The following is a 15,619-nucleotide window of genomic DNA, read 5'->3' as shown; positions in this document are numbered from 1 at the left end:
TCATGGCTCACTATTTTGTGATTGAATGAATGAATTCTCAATTTTTTTTGTGACATAGCTTCCCTAAGAATGTAAATAAGACAACGCCTGTAGTAACAAACTTGACAGAGTCCTGTGTCCCTCATAAGTGTGAAGCACCATTAAAATTTTTTCTGTGTTCACCCATTATCTCACCATGAGTATGACTAAATAATTTCCCAGAATGGTGCTCAGGTAATAGGTTCTCTGGGTCAGAGAAACATGATTGGTAGATGGGCATGAGATGCAGTAAACAAGAGTGGCTCTCCAGCCTCAGTCTCTTCATGTGCATTTCCCAGGGATCCTGGTGTGGTTCGGAATTCAGCATGTGATGAAGAGAAGACGAGGCATACACAGCCCCTTTGCACAGCTGAATATCCACCTGCATCTCTGGGCATCTAAGGAAAAAGAAGAAAGGAACTCATGCCCCAGCATGCCTGCTACCTCCCAGACAGTCCCTCTTCCTCCTCTCTCCTGGAAATCTTCTCTCTCTCCCCACACCCACTGAGACATTCAAAGTCCAGCCTCTCCAAGGTGAAGCCTCTTGTCCATCTGAATAGTGGGCAAGGCTGCAGGTTAATGACTGTTTACCAAACTCCCGCTGAGTGCAAAACCAGTCACCTGGTAAAGCCTCTGGTGACCCCACAGGGAGATACTGTCCTCGTTTTCCAGCCAAGAAAATGAGATATTTATCAGTAGCAAAGCTAACGCTCCCACCCATGTCTGCCTGGCTCCAGAAACTTTATGGGCACTTCTGGACTATCTTTCGTTCTCAGCACAAGTGTTTTACCTTCAATGTAGAAAGGCTGCTGCCATCTTGGATTTCACTCCCATAAAGAAAACATAAATTCCTTAGGACTTATCTAACAGATGTTATTTTTATCCACCAGATAAAATAGGATATATCTCTGCTGGGAGGATGACTCCTGTGAAATAAAGATAAAATTTCTTGCAACTGTGTAACTTATAAAGTATTTGGAATTTGTATACCATGTTCATGGCAACACTATTTCCAGTAGCCCAAAGGTGGAAGCTACCCAAGGGGCCATCAGTGGATGAATGTATGAACGAAAAGTGGTCCATCCATACAATGGAATGTTATTCCACCTGAAAAAGGAAGGAAATTCTGACACATGCTATGACGTGGATCATTCTTGAGGACGTTATGCCCATGAACTAAGCCAGTCACAAATGGACAAATACTGTTTGATTCCACTCATAGGAGGTCCCCAGAGGAGTCAAGTTCACAGAGACAGAAAGTAGGATGGTGGGTACCAGAGGTTGCGGAGTTGGTGTTTAATGGGGACAGAGTCTCAGTGTGGGAAGATGAATAAGTTCTGCAGATGAATGGTGGGGATGGTCGACCAACAATGTGAATGTACTTAATATCACTGAACTGTGCACTTAAAAATGGTGACGATGGTAAAACAAAACAAAACAAAACAAACAAATAAAAAAAACCCAATAAATTTAAAAAACAACAATTTTATTCACTAAACATCTGAAACTGAGTCTTCTCACTCATCCCACCTGCACCTTTCTGGGCTTCGAGGGGCTCTGTGCTGCGTTCTTTGGCAGGAAGACAGAACACAAAAGCTGTCACCCTTTGGGGCAGAGATGGCACGGAGCACCCTGGTGCTTCGTAGCTTCACAGAATCTGAGCTCTGAGGGCCAGCTCTGTGCCTGGTGCCTCTGCTCATGAACTGTGTGGTCCTTGCCACACACCTGTAAGGCAGCACCATGACCCTCAGTCCTCAGATGGGCCACAGGTACAGGGAGTCGAGGGCGCTGGGTAGAATAGTGGCCCCCAAAAGATACACCCACTTGGAAACTGTGAATAGGGACCTATTTGGAAATAAGGTCATGCAGATGTGATGAAGTGAAGGGTCTGAAATGAGGTCCTCCTGGATGAGGGTGGCCCTACATCCCATGACAGGGTCCTTCTAAGAGACAGAAGAGGAGAGACACGGGCACAGAGGAGAAGCCCCAGAGAGACAGAGGCAGAGATGGGAGGGATGAGACCACAAGCCCCAGGATGCCTGGAGCCCCCAGAAGTTGGAAGAGGCAGGAAGGTCCCTCTCCTGGAGCCTCCAGAGGGAACATGGCCCTGAGACACCTGGACCTCAGATGTCTGGTCTCCAGGATGGGGGAGGATGGATGTCTGTGGTTTTAAGCCTCATGGTTGGGGTCATTCGTGACAGTTGCTCCAGGAAGCCCATATAGCCCGGACCTGGGCGAGGGAGCAAGGTCAGTCGTGTGGTCTCCACTGCAAGCCCAGGGGGCTCCATCTACAGGCACCCACGTCCCAGGAGGGGGCTCCGGTCACTGGTGGCGGAATCCCCCTCCAGCTCCTCTCTGATTGGCAAGGCTGAAGGCAGAGTCTGCATGAAACCAGGGCCCCTCGGGCCCCTTCTCTGAGCGGGTGGCTACACAGGTCCTGGTGGTAGAGGAGTTTCCATGTGCAGGGGTCTGGGGACAGACACCTCTTGTCCTTGAGAGGAGCTGTGAACACTGGAGCAGAGGTTTTAAGGGTTTGCTGGGGCTGCCATAATAAAAACAGAGGCTGGGGGCTCAAACAACAGACATCTGTGGTCTCCCAGTCCTGGAGGTTGGAGTCTGGGATCCAGGTGTGGGCAGGGCTGGGTCCTCCTGAGGCCTCTCTCCTGGGCGTGTAGACGGCCGTCTCCTCCCTGTGTCCTCACAGGGTCGTCCCTCTGTGTGTGTCTGTGTCCTGACCTCCTCTTCTTATAAGGACACCAGTCCTATGGGATCAGGACCCACCCTGGTGACCTCATTTTACCTTCATCACCTCCTTAAAGACCCGCAGCTCCAAATACAGCCCCACCCTGAGGTCCTGGGGGTCAGGACTCAACATGGGAACTTGCAGGGACACAATCCCTCCCGTAACAGGAGGCAACCAACACATCATCAAGACAGCCTGGCCTGAAATCACTCGACATTTAAACCTTCCTATCAAGAGCATCATCTGTACCTCGAAGATCCTGGATCACACCTGTCCCCACCGAGGCTCCCATGACTGAGGCCCCCTGGGAAATGTAAGACAGTAAAAGGCAGTGTTTAAACCAGAGACCCCAGTGCTTCCAGGGGTCTCCCTGAAACTCAGCCCACCCCTGTGATAATACAGAAGACTCCTTTCAATACACACCCTCAGGTGCCCACGAGAAAAGGTTTGCTGAGGTCTACACAGGGTGTCAGTGGCCAGTTTCCTACCAAATCCATCTCTATGTCAGAGAGAGAAAGACAGCGGCGTCCAAAATCCAGATTCCAGCAAGATACCCCGGAGGTGTTGCCCAGTATTTAGGCAGAAAAGGTAAGTGTGGACAAGCTTCCAGCTGTTCTGTCTGCCAGCTGCAGAACACAAATCCAAAGAGTGTTGGATGGAGGGGGGTGGGAACTGGGAAGCCATCCAGCAATGACTCCATCAGTGGAGGGTATCGGCTTTACGAGATCCATCAAAGAATTTGAGTATCAGGGACGGAGAGAAGCACCCAGCCCCTCTCAGCCTGGATGACAGTGCCGATTTCTGTGTGTTTAACATTGTGATTAAACATGGCGAAGCCCGGGGGGAGAGAATTTTTGATTCGGAGGTTAAGCCAATATTAGCAAGAAAAATAAAATAGAGCGAGCCGGATGGCCCAGAGCGAGGCTGCCGCGGTCGATTCCAAGAATGTTTAGCTACCAAATGAGCGAGTGGCTAATTGTGTAAACGCTGCTAATTACGTGTGCAGAAGCCTCTAACCGGGGCTTCTCCCTGGAACTAATAAGAAATCAATTAGTTAATGAAGTGGCCATTAAATAAATGCATGGCTCATCCTAGCCGGGGTATTTTTAATGTTTCTCTTTTTTCCCCCCCTATGATCCTCCTTAATTGCCACTGCCATACGGCGCGCACAGCTTTCAGCATATCTAATGAAACATCATTATATGGTAGCTGGCATTCTTGGAAGGGCTGAGAGAAACCTGCTTCCCAATTATTTTTAATTGCCAGACACTCTCACAACTGGGTCTTCCAACCACGGGCTTCAGAGCCCCGCACTGTCACAGAGCACGCACACAGTCTGTGTTTTCTCTCCACAGTCTGTGAGCATCGGCTGTGGTCTCAGTCACGCCAGGGACGCAGCCACTCCACCTAAACAGGGTGCCAGGCGTGAATGAGCCTTTGATGGAGCCCAGGGGCGCCCAGCCTCCAGCCATCCCTGCTCCCCAGGACAGCCCCAAGGAGACCCACCCATCCAAAAGGGGTCTGCCGGCACCTTCCTCCGGGAGAGCCAGGGCTCGCAGACACGCGAGACGCACATGCGTTCCCCGCTGCCCACATCGCCACCCCACCACTGGAGGGTTCGAGCCTCATGCACACTTTATAATTATGAATTGGCTTTGGAGCCAATGGGTCTGCCGATGACCAGCTGTCACTCGTGCAAAGTGAATGTCTGACCTGAGCTACCTTGCTTGCCCCTGAACTTGGCAGGGCATAAGAAGTAAAGATTTCTGGCCCTCCTTCGGTCCGATATGTTCCCAGGGCGGTTATGTAGCTCATTCAGAAAGCTCATGTCTGATAGGGGAGGTTTTATCTCGCATCTAAATGAACTGTGGTCCCTGAGTCAGAATGGGTCCTGCTGCCCGGCGCCCCGAGTCCCACGATACAATGGCCCCTGGGATGTCTACTTGAAAAAACAAATTTCGATAATTATTCAGAGGAGGTGTGTGCCTCTGCTTTTATTTTTGGATAACAGGCAAATTCAATTAGTGAATCCAGCACCCCCGTTTCAGGAAATCTGCCACCAGCAGGTGCCATGGGTTCAGACGTCAAGAGAAGGGAGATGCAATGTGATGTTTTGTTCATTAAATCAACAAACCCGGTTCGGATAACAGCATTATGTAGAAAGCCCCATCAATCCTCATACGTTTAGTTCACATAACGAGAAGTGACAGTTGTGCCTCAGATTCACAAGGACGGTACGGGGGGGAACAAAAGATGTGGGAAGAGCCGTGCAGAGTTCGGCACCGGTGACAAGAATCGCTACGGAAAGCGGGGGAGGCTCATGTTTATGAATGAGAAACGTAACTTTTGGCCCAAGGCGACTGCCGAGTCCATGTGGCTACTAAAAGGTTACTGGGGGAAGAACTGAACCCAGCCTTCTCTCGATTTGGGGTCTTCCCCCTGCTTCCCCTGAGGCTTCATAGGTTGTAGAAGCGAACACTGCCGCCCACCGCGCCCCGCCAAACACTTCTGACTTTTTCCAACCAAATGCACTGTTTTGCGCTCAGCACAGCACAGATTTGGGCAGTGGCGGGGGGCAAAGCGAGGAAAGACCTGTGCCAGAAAATCCTCACTCCTGCCCAGACACCTTCACGCTCTGACACCCAGGTCTGACACATCAGATTCCTGGGGACTCCAAACTCTCGTGGCAGTTCTAGTCCAACAGACAAAGGCACAAAGTCTCAAGGTCATGCTGGGTTCAGGCCCCAAGCACCTCCGCGTGCAAGTGGCACAAAAGGCACTTGGCAAAAATGCAGGCACAGGGACGCAGAGAAAAACAGGTGTGTCTGCAAACTGGACCTCGCCTGGGCTCGGAGACCACAGCTGAGGCTCCCCGTCATACTTGAGCCAAAAGGTGCGGACAATGGGGGATATGTACGAGGGTCACGGCGGGGCTTTTAACACTCCAATGTAGCTTCACTGATGCAACTGCCTTCCTTCTTCCCAGGCAAGACGCTGATGTACAAACGGCATCTCCGGCACATTTCACAAACCCCAGGCTGTCGGCATGACCTGAGATAGCGCCCAACTTGGACCCAAGCTGCTTCCTCCACAGTGACCGAGACCCAAAAGTGCAGCAGATTCGAGGACTGACTGTGTCACTGGTGAAACTAGGCCATCAGGTGGCTTTGGGCAGACTTTTGGATTCTGGATTCTGGCAAAGCACATAGGAAATCCAAGCTTGAGACCAGGCTCTTGACAGCTCGTTTCAAGTGGGGAGTTTCCCTCTCTTGTCCTTAGACACACGGCTGCTTTGTAAAAGTTCCCAATGAGAAGCCAACTTAGCTGATCTGTGTGGCAAGGGGTTGTATCCGTCAGGGTTCTTGAGAGAAACAGAACTGATAGGATGTGTGTGCATGTGTACATGGCAGGAGAGGGATTTATTTTAAGGGATTGGCTCAAGGGACCGTGGAGATTGGCAAATCCAAAATCTGTAGGGTAGACCAGGAGTCTGGAGACCCAGGAAGAGCTGATGCTGCAGCTCAAGTTCAAAGGCCACGTGGAGGCAAAAATCTCTCTTCCTCGAGGGAGGCTGGCCCTTTGGCTCTTAATACCGTCAACTGATTGGTCGAGGCCCACCCACACCATGGAGGCCAATCTGCTTTACTGAAAGTCAACTGATTTCAATGTTCATCCCGCCTAAGGAATAACTTTACAGGAACATCTAGAATAATGGCTGAACAACTATCTGGGTACCATGGCCCAGCCAAGTTGACACATAAAATTCACCATCACGAGGGATCAAGAATGGAACCTCAGTTCTGTGCATTTGGGGGAGGAAAATAACTCAGACAGTGCTATTACCTTCTTGATAGCTAGGGAATCTATACGGCATGGAGGTCAAGCTTCAGTGTTCAACATCCCACAGGGATGGCTTTAGGACTTGTGACATCCCTGAGCCCCTCTTTCCTTATCTAAAAACTGGATAATGAGACACACAAAGACTCAGAAGGACACAGTGTGTGGTTCCATTGATAGGAAACACCCAGAACAGGCAAATCCATGGAGACACAAAATAGGTTAGTGGTTGTCAGGGGCTGGGGAAGGGGCTGGGGAGTGACTGCTCATGGGGACGGGGTCTCTTTTGGGGGATGAGGATGTTCTGGAACCAGACAGAGGTGCTGGATACACAACACTGGGAATGTGATAAATTGTTCTGTTGCTGAATGTCCCTGAATTGTTCACTTTAAAATGATTAATTGTACATTATGTGAATTTCACCTCAATCATCTCTTTCAAAATCACATCATATGAGGCCATGTCTACTTGCCCCTAAAATGATTTCGGCCATCACCAGCCATGCAGCCCTGTTCGTTCTGAAATGCTCACATCAGCGATCTAAAGCATCTGACATGTGATGTATGTCACTTTCCTATTGTCTTCGAGAGTCTTAATAACTTAGAATTCCATGGTGATTCCAAATGCCACCTATAAAAATACTACTAACCGACAGTCTGTATTCTCCTGGAATCTAGGCTCTGGGGTAAGGAAGAAAGCAAGGGGCAAACATGCTCCCACCCTTATATTCCCAACAAGTCACTTGTTTATATCAGTAAAACAAGAGATGATTGTCTAACGGGGACCGGACCAGGGGCTGCACGAGTGAATCAGACACGGCCGTCACCCGGGGGCTCTGCTCACCATCTCTTCGCAAAAGAAAGGCAGTCAACACAGACCCAGGAGCGTAAGTGCAGAAGGCCACGCACTACCCCCAGAAGGACCTGCACCCCTGAACTTTATAGTACAGACTGCATTGCATTGAATTCAATGTTAAGCCCATGAGAAAAGACAAGAAATGTGTAAAAGAGGCTAGGAGGGAGATACAAGGCATCCACAGGCAGGGAGGGCGGAAATCCCTCACTGGGTACCAAGGGCCAGGATAAGCGAATTACAGGGCCAGCAGTGAGCTGAGCCTTCCTCTCCCCTTGTTGGATTTCCCCATCCTGACTCCTCACCTCATATAACAAGGTAACCTCTTCCAGTCGCCCACTGCATGCTGGGTTATGGAGAAAAGGTGGCTGCAAAGTTTGCAGATTCAAAGCCTTGAGAATCAGCGCATCATCTGGGGCTCCTAGCCCGTCCACCCCAAACCATATCCAGGTACCCCACCTGTGAAGTCAGAGATCGGGGCCCAGGTCCTACTGTTGGTATAATCTCATGCCGTTGGACACAAACGTCCTCTTCTGAGGCAGACTCCCATATCTTAAAGAAAGCTCCATATGTAAAAATTACAGAGAGAGAGAATACATGTATACAGACATATACACGCATATAGACATCTGCATATACACAGCTGTGTATTTATACCCATGCAAAATATGTATCAATATATGCATACAGAGATACATATTTGTATATAGAGAAATATAATATGCATGTGTATATGAATGAGCATATGCATATATAGGGGCATATTTGAATAGAGGGACATATAAATATATATACACACACACATATACATATGTAAATCTGTACGTATATGCATATAGAGAAAGACGTGTATATATACATATTAATTTCCTTTCTTCATGGAAGATAGCAAGCCATCTTTGGAAGCACACTGTAAATGCACATAAATGATTTACACATTGTGTGTGTGTCTGTGTGTGTGTATATGTGTGTTTGCAGGAGAAAAGGTGGGAAATTGGGGAGATATACCAAAGCAGGAAGCATGTTTCCTAAGCCCAGGTGCTGGAGCAGAATATGCTGGGAAAGCCATCAAGGCACTAGCTATCCTCTGTGTAAACAACTGGGAAAGTGGAATGCTCAAACCAACACCAATTCCAGTCTTGGCAAGCAGGATCCACACAACCATAGAGGGCTCCCTGGAGGAAGGAGAGCAGGGCAAGAAATGCCTTTCAAATGTGAATCTTGCTTTGTCAATCTAATGAACACATCTTAAGCTTGACAGTTGTTTCTTGATGAGACGTAAGATTTTGTACACCCGTCTGCATTTTATACATTTTTAGTGCTTTGAGTAGCTCAGTGTTAGGGAATCACTGGTTTGGACAGAAGAGAGAAGATTCCTCAGCAGGTTGGAGGGTGGGTCATCCCAGAGCAGTGGAGGAAATATGGGCTGGTTGCTAGGTGACTGTGTCCTCTTGGTACTTCCATTCCCATCAGTACTGCTGGGGCTGCCAGCTTCTCTTACCCACAAGTCAGGACCGGATTGATAGAAGGATGCATGGGTGGATGGGTGGATGGATGATGGATGGCTAGATGGGTAAATGGATAGATGAGTATATGGGTAGAGAATGGAGAGACGGATGGATGGATGGATAGACATGTAAGAAAAAATTGTGTATGTATGTTTAGATTATGTTTAGATTATTATTAGACTCTGGGTTTTTGAAAGCTGGGATTCCTCCCCAAATTTATCATCATCCAGGAATTCTGTGTGCCCTTGTTTATGGCAATAGATAGGGCAATCTACTTTTAAATCATATAAAGTTTAAATGGGTGTCTTGTCATACAGGGAATTTTTAAACAGGTGAAAACTCCCCTTATTCGTCAGTAAAAGTAGGGTAGGTATTATCTCTTAAGAACCTTGTATTTTCTTTGCCTGAGGAAATAAATAGGGATGGTTGAAATTTGTTGGGGAAATGACTGGTGCACCCAGAGAAACCTCTGTGTAAGCAGAAAATAAACTTGGACGCGAGTGAAAGCTGCATAATTACTTTACGGATCTGGGCTGGCTCTGGTAACGGACAGAAACACTCTTGTCCCTTACACAATACAGGTGAGGCATTTAATCCGGGGAGTTGCACATTTCATAGACATCTTTGGGAATTATGAATGGCTGATGAGTGCAGTTTGGAAATACAGAGCCTTCAGGCAGGCAGTTCAATCCTCTAAACCGTGGCAATGGAATTAAGAGCAGAAACCACCGAAATCCACCAGCAGGAACAGAAAGATTCCAGCATTGGCAGGGAAACAGATCACCACCAAGTCCAGCCAATGCATTTTGCCATCAAGAAGATTAAAATAATAAAGCCGCACTGCACTCTTCAGACATACCTGGAATTTATCTCATTCATTACTTTTCCTTACTCTTTTGTGGGAGCAGATAAGCAATTTCCCTGGGGGAACAATAGGCATACAAGAAACCAGCTGACTTGAATCATTTAAATCCCAAAGTTGGTGCCAAAAACCTATACCATGAAAGAATCTCAGCCTCTGTTTCAGAATTACTGAGATTGGGAATCTAAAATCTATTAGTCATCAGGGAAAATTAAAGCCACAAGATACCACTTTACACTCACAAGCAGAGCTATAATTTGCCAAAATACAGGTAGTATCAAGTATTTGTGAGGATGTGGGGAGACAGGAACCCTCACACACCGTTGGCGGCAGCCACTTCGGAAAACGCATTGGCTGTTTCTTCAAAAGTTGAACACAAACTTACCATCCGACCCAGCAATTCCACTGGTAGGTGTTTACCCAAGAGAAATGAAAACTTGCGTTTCCATGAAGACGTGCATGTAAATGTTCGCAGCAGTATTATGTATGGTAGCCCAAAAGTGGAAACAAGTGTCCATCAACAGGTGGATGATAAACAAAATGGGGTCCATCCATACAATGGAAAGGTATCCAGCCACAAAGGAATAAAGCACTGACACAGCCTACAGCTTGAATAAACCTCAGAAACACTGCTCAGTGAAAGGAGCCAGTCACAAGAAGCCACGTATTATTATACAAGTCCATTTAGATAAATTGTCCAGAACAGGGAGATCCTTGGCGACAGAAAGTAGATTAGCGGTTGCCTAGGGGCTGGGGGTTGGGGGCAGAGGTCAGAGAAATGACTACAAATGGATATGTTAGTTCCTTTTCGGGGGGAAGTTATGGAAATGTTCCAGAATTAGATTTGTGGTGATGGCTGAAAATTTACAAAAAGTATCAAATTGTCTCTTTGTTCAAAACAGTGAATTTCATGGTATGTAATTTATACCTCTGCAACCCTTGTTTTAAAACTACATGGAGGTGTTTGGTGGGTTTTTCAAATTCCTCCTTGCCTATTTCACAAGTTTTAGGGTGAAACCCTTTTCCTCTATGGTTTTCCACCAGTATCCCTGCTTTGGAGTTCTGTCAAATGGGCTTTATGTTTCCATAGAGATCCTCCTAGACAAAGGGGGCTGGGATTATCTCCCCTGGGAAGGCGGTGGTCTCCCCCTGAACAGAGACAGAGGGCTTCACCCCTGAAGTAGCTTCCAAGGTGGCACTGAGACCCTCTGAACAAGGTGACCCTAGATTCCTTGACTCAAAGCTCCTTTTCTGGACAGAGGTCAGACTTTGCCTTCCACCCACATGGAATTATCTATGTCCATCTTGAGCCACAGCAAACATTTGGTAGTTCTTCAGAGATAAAGAGATAAGTCAGAGATAAGAGATGTCACCAGAGATAAGAGATGTCACCTATGTCATACAGAGATGTCACCTATTCCTGGTTTGCCCAAATTCAAAACACTTGGGAGAGTTGGGCCAATTCTGGGAGGGACTGAGTCATCTTTGGGGGCTTAACCATCTCAGGGCTGCCTCTTAAAGACTCTACACCAAAGGGGCTTTTCACAGAGTGATCAAGATAGTTAATCTCCATCACCCCCACCAACTCCCAACACACACACACACCTTCCTGGGCCATCAGATCTGCATCCTTTATCTGAACATGTGGGTTTGCGGTAAAGCTTTCCACTGGGACATCACAGCTGACGTGTGAGTCATCGCTGGAGAATCTAAAGCAAAGGGGCAGAACTTGATTTGCCTCTTCCCGTTTAAATAGCCTCCTTTGTTTTATTTTTAAAGTTTTGAAACATTGTGGTTAAAGACACAGAACGTGGACGGTTCAGGGGCGTTAAGTACGTTCGCTTTGTTGTGTAACCATCCCCACCATCCGTCTCCAGAACTTTCTCATCTTCCCAAACTGAGACTCTGTCCCCATGAAACACTCGCTCTCCATCCCCCTCTCCCAGCCCTGGCCCCACCCTCCTGCTCTCTGTCTCTGTGGATTTCACTCCTCTAGGGACTTCCTGTGAGTGGAACCACACAGTGTTTGTCCTTCTGTGACTGGCGTATTTCACCGAATATAATGTCCTCAAGATCCATCCACGTGGTAGCCTGTGTGAGAATTTCCTTCCCTTTTCAAGGCTGAGTAATATTCCACTGTGTGGATGGACCCCATGCTGTTTATCTATCCATCCATCCGTGGACACTTGGGTTTCTTCCACCTTGTGGTGATGATGAATAACGCTGAGTAGCTTCATTTATTTCATAGCAGGCGCATGCTTTGTTTCAGGGCACCATAAATCTTTAAAGGTGCTTCCGAAACAGGCTGCTTGCAGCTATTTTCAGAGGTATCTTGACTGAATTTGCCACCCTCCCCAGGATAAGTAGTATTGAAGCGGAGCCTCAGGGTTCAGTTTCCCCAGGGGCTCCATCAAGTAGGCATGATCAGTCGATTGATTATTCAATCAATTGATTGATCAATTGCTCACATGGTTAATCTCAGCCTCCAGGTCATCTGATACCGCATGACCCAGTCCCCCATCCTAAATCGTATCGTTACCATTTGGCATGGCTTTCCCCCATACCAAGACTACCCAGGATGACCCAAGCCCCCCTCCCCAGGCAAAGACGAGTATGGTCTGAATGTGTGTGTCCCCCCACCCCCCGCCAAAGCTCATATGTTGAAGCCGTAACCCCCAATGGGATGGTGGTAGGAGGTGGGGTATTTGGGAGGCGATGAGGTCATGAGGGTGGAGCCCCCATGAATGGGATCAGTGTCCTTATAAAAGGGACCCCAGAGAGCGCCTTCCCCTCTTCCTCCACATGAGGACAAAGGGAGACGCGGTCTATGAACCAGGAAGCTGGTCCTCACCAGACACAGAATCTGCCCCCGCCAGGATCTCAGACTTCCAGCCTCCAGAACTTAGAGAAATAAATGTCTGTTGTTTGTAACCCCCGAGTCTATGGTATTTTGTTACAGCAGCACAAAAGGACTAAAGACAAAGACGCTCCCATCGGGCACGACATCCAAAGGGTTTAGACCTCCCAGAATCCCCAGGCAAAGGCCAGAGCTCTTCGGGGTCATGGCTATGTCTACTGCACATTCAGGAAGAAGGCCAGCGTTTTCTCCCCAGATACGAAAGAAACCCCAACAAAACCCCTGCTAGAACTAGTTAGCTCCACAAAGCACGAGCAAGTGGACTTTAACCACAGCCGCCACGTGCTTTGGACGGTTCCCCGTTCCAGAAGGGTCTGGGCATCCACAGCAGCCGCAGCCCGGCCACGCACCTGCCCACGAAGGCCCACACACCTGGCCACGAAGGCCCACGCACCTGGCCCACGAAGGCCCACGCACCTGGCCACGAAGGCCCACGCACCTGGGTCTGGGGCTCGGCCTGGAATGCAGACAACCCTGCCAGCCACAGCACCGCTGCTCAGGGACCCTGCCTCCCAGGCCAGCCCGCGGAGCCCCCTTTCTGGGGAGATTAAGACCCTATTTGTTTCCATCATTTGCTGCTTCATCCCTAATGGGCTACGTCTCTGCTCCAAAGCCGTCTTCCTGACAGCTGGTGCCAAGGATGATTAGGAGCCCCTCCAGAGATGCTCACCCTACCCTCTGCACGCACGGCACGTGATCACTTCTCGACAGACAGCCGAGTCCTCCAGCAGGCCCTCTCCCCGCTTCTGGCTGGAGACGGGGATGCTCCATAAGGAAAAGATGTCTCCCTGTAATGCTTATTGACAAAACAAAGATGACATGTTTACATAATTGGTGACACATCTCACTTTTTACTTCTCATATTCTATTCATTAGGCTGCAGTGATACCCACCACCCATCCCCTCTCCCAGAAATAAAAAGACAGAAATACGGATGTGGAGCTATGGAATCGATTTTTCCTAAGATCATCCAAGACCTCAGATCACTCTTGCCCTGCCAGGATGTCTCCTGCTCGATGAACATTTCTTGAGATGTTAATTGGCAAGGTGGAGGTCACCCCAAGCAGTTTCCTGCAGGTTCACACGAGGGCGGCCTGACCTCGTCACGCTCACTGGAGCCTTGAATCTGAGCAAGGAGGCAGCACGTGGGCGGCCATCCCTGGTGACCAGGCAACGTCCAAGCAGCTATACCCTGCTGGTGAGAGGGCAGCCTTGCAAACTCAGGTCACTCAAAACTCCAGGCTTGTATGCAGCTCTCTCCCAAGCACGGGGCTCCCTGGGCCACGTGCAAGCCTTCCTCTTCAACCCCAGCAAGTCTTTGTAGCTTTCCCCACCTCATGTCTACAGGTACCTGACTACAAATGTCCCTCCAAACCACATCAAAACATTTAAGGGTCAAAGGGCTGCTTCTCCCCCGTGGCTGAGGGGCAGCGCCTGCCTCATTCATTTTCACTCCTGGAGCAGCCCGTGGCCTCTGCTGTTTATCAAAACATCTCCAATCATTTCTCTAACGTTTGGGGTTAAGGGGGAAACAAGAAAAAGAGAGAAAACTTTTGCCAAAACTGTTTAAACACGTGTGTTGCGAAGTAAATGGAACCCACATGTGTCTGTTTCATTTAGACTTAACTCATTGAAATGCTGTCGGGTCAGAACGGTTTCATTTCCAGAGCGTGTTCGGAATTCTCAGGCCCTCTGAACAAGGGAGAAGCACTTTGTTAGCAAATATTTCTCGTTATCCTAAAGAGAGACCGCAGTTCTCCGCTAAAAGAAAAAAAAAAACAACCCAACATTGGAACAGGGATAACATCACATGTTTCTGCTTAGCCCTCCTGTTACAGCAAGAAAAAGAACTGTAACCCCTTGCAGAGGGGGCACCACACCTCTTGGGGGGATGGATCTGCACTCAAAGAGCCACTTTCTGTGGGCTTCCCTGGTGGCACAGTGGTTGAGAGTCCACCTGCCGATGCAGGGGACACGGGTTCGTGCCCCAGTCCAGGAAGATCCCACATGCCGCGGAGCGGCTGGGCCCGTGAGCCATGGCCCCTGGGCCTGCGCGTCCGGAGCCTGTGCTCTGCAACGGGAGAGGCCACAGCAGTGGGAGGCCCGCGTACCACAAAAAAAACAAAACAAAAAAAAGAACCACTTTCTGTAGACAAATGACATCTGCACCCTGTTGCAGGATCAAAGCAGACGCAGTGCTAGCAGCGTCTTCAGCATCCCAGGTTCCTGGTGGGGCTTGGAGTGAGTGGACGGAGGGGCAGACCAGAGCTCCCTAAGGCCCCTCCTAAAATAAACACCATCACGAGATGTTGGCCCAGGAACCAGTGCATGTCACCTGGATGCTGGCGCTTATTTCGTCATCTGGTTTTCCAAAAATTAACACTCAAACACCCATTGCACGGAAATAACCTACATGCCCGTCGACAGAGGAATGGATAAAGAAGATGTGGTACATACATACAATGGAGTATGACTCAGCCATGAAAAAGAATGAAATAACGCCATTGGCAGCACCATGGATGGACCTAGAGGTGATCATACTGAGTGAAGTAAGCCAGACAGAGAAGGACAAACACCATATGCTATTGCTTATATGAAGAATCTAAAAAAAAATGGTACAAATGAAGTTATTTACAAAACAGAAACAGACTCACAGACTTAGAGAGCGAACTTATGGTTACGGGGGGGTGGGGGGGGGAAGGGTGATGGCGGGGAGGGATGGTCAGGGAGGTTTGGGTTGACATGTCCACACTGCTATATTTCAAATGGAGAACCAACAAGGCCCTACTGTAGAGCACAGGGAACTCTGCTCAGTATTCTGTAACGATCTGAATGGGAAAAGAATTTGAAAAAGAATAAAAAATAAGCAGTGTTGCTTACAT

This window comes from Phocoena sinus, chromosome X, assembly GCF_008692025.1.
Source record: "Phocoena sinus isolate mPhoSin1 chromosome X, mPhoSin1.pri, whole genome shotgun sequence".
Taxonomy (NCBI): domain Eukaryota; kingdom Metazoa; phylum Chordata; class Mammalia; order Artiodactyla; family Phocoenidae; genus Phocoena; species Phocoena sinus.
The sequence above is the reverse complement of the archived record's forward strand: the minus strand, read 5'-3'. Positions refer to the sequence as shown.